The sequence below is a fragment of the Penaeus monodon genome, chromosome 1 (assembly GCF_015228065.2).
Source record: "Penaeus monodon isolate SGIC_2016 chromosome 1, NSTDA_Pmon_1, whole genome shotgun sequence".
NCBI classification, from domain to species: domain Eukaryota; kingdom Metazoa; phylum Arthropoda; class Malacostraca; order Decapoda; family Penaeidae; genus Penaeus; species Penaeus monodon.
This window is the reverse complement of record NC_051386.1, coordinates 21,818,931-21,823,930: the sequence shown is the minus strand read 5'-3', so window position 1 is coordinate 21,823,930 and position 5,000 is coordinate 21,818,931. Positions and strand designations below refer to the sequence as shown.

The 5,000-nt window shown below is 40.8% G+C and overlaps 1 pseudogene; it reads right to left on the bottom strand.

Moving 5' to 3' along the window:
- Window positions 1-5,000, bottom strand: part of LOC119572130 — an 11,307-nt pseudogene that overhangs the window by 5,446 nt on the left and 861 nt on the right.

Sequence of the window (5,000 nt, the reverse complement as noted above, 5' to 3'; positions counted from 1 at the left end):
GGTTGGAGAAAGGTGGTGGAGGTGGAGGTGGAGGTGGTGGTGGAGGTGGAGGTGGAGGTGGAGGTGGAGGTGGAGGTGGAGGTGGAGGTGGAGGTGGAGGTGGAGGTGGAGGTGGAGGTGGAGGTGGAGGTGGAGGTGGAGGTGGAGGTGGCGGTGGAGGTGGAGGTGGTGGTCGTGGAGGTGGTGGTGGAGATAATGATGTTAATGATGATGTTAATAATACTAATAACAACCGTAATAATCATGACAACAGCGACAATAATGATAACAATAACAACTTTAGTAATAACTATTAAAATAAAACCAATAATGATAGCAAAACATAACACAAGCACCTCTTCAGGCCAGTCCTCACCTCAACATCAAGAGGAAGAACATACCGCCTGGGCGTCGCCTGCAGAGCCTTGTTGAAGGCCTCCGTCGGGTTTAGAATATTCTCCAGCCAAATCTGATTCACCACCTACTCAGTAAGGGTGAAAGGGCGTCAGTTGATTAAAAGAATTAGTACATGCATAGGTCCTATACTGTAGACCCGTGAATGGTGGGTCTATGGATGTGTAAATTTAGTGTAGCTAAAGAAATATTTGAAAAAAATTGAATTAACTTGAAAATACGGGAGAGAAAGAATGCAGTTTATATATATATATATATATATATATATATATATATATATATATATATATATATATATAAAATACAGATATAATTTATGTGTATATATAATTTAGATATATATATATATATAATATATAATATATATATATATATATATATATATATATATATATATATATAGAGAGAGAGAGAGAGAGAGAGAGAGAGAGAGAGAGAGAGAGAGAGAGAGAGAGAGAGAGAGAGAGAGAGAGAGAGAGAGAGAGAGAGAGAGAGAGAGAGAGAGAGAGAAACATAGCTAGACAAACAGAGCAGAATCAAACATTTTAGACAAGAAAGAGAGGCAGAAACAAAGAGGGAGAGACAGAGGCAGACAGAAGACAGACAGAGAAAGAGAAACGGCCAGAGAGACAGCGAAGAAAGTTGTTCCTTACAGCGCCGTCGTCGAAGCAGCAGAGGTCGACCACCAGGTGCCCCTCGTCCTCGAAGGCGTTGATGGCGTGGAAGGTGAAGAAGGTGTCGGCCTGGTAGTCGACCTTCAGCACGTGGCCGTCGCTGCGCCTCACCACGCGGAACTTCGTCTGTTGATGACACCGATTTCCCGAAAGTTGATTTATGTTTGGAGCGAAAGTAGTCGTTCAAAGCGTGGATGTGGTTTGTCTTGATGCGTTCTTAACTTGGAAATTGCTTATTTTAATGTGTTCTTTGCGTGGAAATTGTTTCTTAATGCGTCATTAGCGTGGAAATTGCTTGCATTCATGCATTCTTGGTGTGAAAATTGTTTTTTCTAATGCTTTCCTAGCATGAAAACTGTTTGTCTTAATGTATTCTTAGCGTGGGAATTGTTTGTGTCTTAATGCATTCTTAGCGTGGAAATTGTTTGTCTTAATGCGTTTTACCGTGGGAATTGATTACGTTTTTTGTCTTTAGTACAAGTGGCATCGGATCTGACTGTCCCTTCTACGAAAATCTGCCTCAAGGAGAAGGGGCGGCGACTGGGCCTCATCCGCATACCTTCGCGTCCGGAATCCAGTCCATAGCTTGCATGAAGGACTTTCCCCGGTAGTGGTTGACGAGGAGCTTTGGCACGGACACGCCCAGCGGCTGCTCCACCAGGATGAAGTAGTTGTCGTATGGAGAAGGGTGGAGTAGCAAGGACGCATTTTCCACTGGCACGGGATCGACGCCACCACGGACGCCTGCTCGAACGAGTTCAGGACCTTTCCTGTTTGGGGGATGGGGGGGCCTGGGGTCGAATCACGTGCAGAAAAGGAGGTACGCATGGCGCACATGTATTTGGATGCATATGATAATATAAGAGTACTTAGACACACACATAAGCTAGCTATCTAGCCCATATATACATCGACAGAAATCTATCAACATAAAACAGCTATATACAGTCTATTTCACTCCTGCCACTATCGAATGCAACAAAATAATAGTAATAAAAAATAAATGAAAAATAAATAAATAGATATACTCCATACCAGAAGACAGCGTCTTCTTGGGAGGGAATTTAATGACGTTGTAAGTGGGTCCCTTGGCACCCATGAAGGCATTCCCCATGTTGTACACGGTGCCGTCGGGGTCCACATGGGGATGCGCCGTTGCCATGTTGACGGCCACATAGTTGGTGATGTTGGTCTGTGGGATTGTGTAGTTATGCTGTTAAGTACTGGAAAGAGATGCTAGGTGCTGGTGATACTACAAAAAGATGACTTAATAAATCGTCCGTTTTGAAAAAAAAAATCATAACAAAAATAATGGGCCTACATTTCAGTAGGCACGTTGTATTTTTTGAAGTTTGACAATGTATACCAGTTGTGTAGGAATTTGCTATAATTTTAAAGTACAACTAGTAGTAAAGAGTAAGCGTAATTCCTGTTTCGTCTCCGAAAGAACAGGACTATAAGTAACATGATAACATCTTGTACACTACGTCTATTCAGCACGATTTCCTCCTTCACTCATATATCTTCGCACAACGGGAATAAACAATTAATTAGTACCTCCCAATCATAACATAAACACAACAGACGAGAAAAAAAAACAGAGAAAAAACACAACCATTCAGGCTCTTACCTTGTCTCCGACGGTTTTCAAATCATCTGGATCAACTCTCCTCATTTTGTTAGTCTCTGTCATGGCAAACAGCTGATCGCCGTAGAAACAGACATTCACGGCACAGTTATCTGTCATGCCGTCAAGGTCTGGTCCGGCGAAAGTGCTCATGAATCTACGAATAGGTGGAAATTGTTAGAGAGTTGATATACGCGTTGTAGAGCGAAATTTGTTATGAAACGTAGTTATACAGTTTTTGTTGAGTATAAGAGTTATACTTTATATAGATTTTTATAAAACGTATTGATTTTCTTTCTTATTGGTACGAGTACATAGAAATTCGGTTATATTGGCATATAGAGATATTTTGTTATGTTTTTGTTATAGTAATTTCATCATACTGTTATTGCTAAATAATGAAATATTTATATAGAGGAGGTGGTTTGAGTGTGTGTTTGTTTGTGTACCGGTTTGTGTATGTTTCCGAGTGTGCTTGTGTGTGTGTGTGTGTGTGTGTGTGTGTGTGTGTGTGTGTGTGTGTGTGTGTGTGTGTGTGTGTGTGCTTGCGTGCGTGTGCGTATTCGTGTGTGCTGTTTCTTTCTTTCTTTCCGCCCCCCCAAACACCACGTACTTCTGCAGGATGGTCTTGCAGGGGTCGGGGTAGCCTCGCGTCCCGAACTCGTCGACGACGATGCGATTCGCCGCCGAGTTCCTCCTGTAGGAATCGCTCTCCAGGATGCGGGACCTGTACGTGGCCTCGCCGCCCTGGGGAGGGGGGAGGGGAAATGGGGGAAATTATAGATATATTTGTATGTGTATTATATACACAGACACATACACGCACGAACGCACGCACAGGCACACGCACGCACACTCGCAAGTGCACACACACAGGAGAAAAATGGTGATGAAATTATTTATGAAAGAGGGGGAGAAATAGGAGAGGAAGAGGAGAATGGTGATGGTGATGATATGGGGGAGGAGATGGGTGGTGAAATGATAAAAAAGGGGAAAAGAGAAAAGGAATAGAAGCGGAAGAGGAGGAGAAAGGTGATGAGGATGATGTGGAGGAGGAGCATGGTGAGGAAAAGAGAAAAACAAACAAACAGGGGGAAAATAGGTAAGAGAGTTAGAGTGATGGTGAGAAGGAGGGGATTGGCGACGGAGGGCAAGGGAGGAGGAGGAGGAGGAGGGAGAAAAGAAAGAAAATTGTAGATACGAGCGATGAAGTAGTGATGACAAGGGAAAGAGGAAATGATGGTGGAGGTGATAAGAGGGTTGGTGGGTATAATAGTGATAAGGATAAAACTGCTAATGATAACTTCAACAGTAATGACATTGGTGATAATAATGATTATAGTGATGATGATGATAATGATGATGATGATGATGATGATGATGATGATGATGATGATGATGATGATGATGATGATGATAACTAATAACAATAATAATAAGTAATAACCACTAATGATAATAAGTGATAGCTACTAATGATAAGTAATAACAAAAATAGTAATAGTAATAGTATGATTTGAAGAAATAAATTGCAAAAATAAAAGAGAAATGAATGACTACATTACAGCTTTATTTTCAAGATAAAATCTCAAGCACGTACTGAAAAAAACAACTAAATAAATCGTTCAATAGATCATACACATTTAAAAAAAACTCCTTGTTTTTTTCATAGTCTAAGATAATGTTGCCTTCGTGGAGAACCTTACCTTCACAATGTCCTTTTCAACAGAAAACATCAATATTATTATAACTTTTGAAAACTCATCAAGACTACTTATTCATCATTATTGTCAATTTGTATCACATTCATGTTATCCGAACAGGATCTCATCTTGACGAAGACCATCATCACTATCATCATCATCATCACAATCTTCATTTTAACTATCTATGCATTTAAGATATCTAACGTAATCCAAGCTAGCTATCACTATTACTATTAATCTCAGCGATTCCACTCATAACTTCTTTACATAAGCTCACCATAACACAGAACATCACCATCATCACCTTCTACGAATCACCATCTTCAGCATCATCTTTATTTCGCAAAATCCTCCGAGAACATCTTTCCTAAGCTTTTCGGAACATCTACCCTTTCATCGTCATTTAACCCCATGTTATTCAACACCACACATACCCACCATTTACTCTTATCCATGTCTTTTTGACATGAAACTATCACCATCACCATTAACAACCACACATATTTATAACACCTAACCATACCATCACCATCATAAATCACCACCATCACCATCATCACCACCACCACCATCACCCACACATTTCCCAACATCAAACCC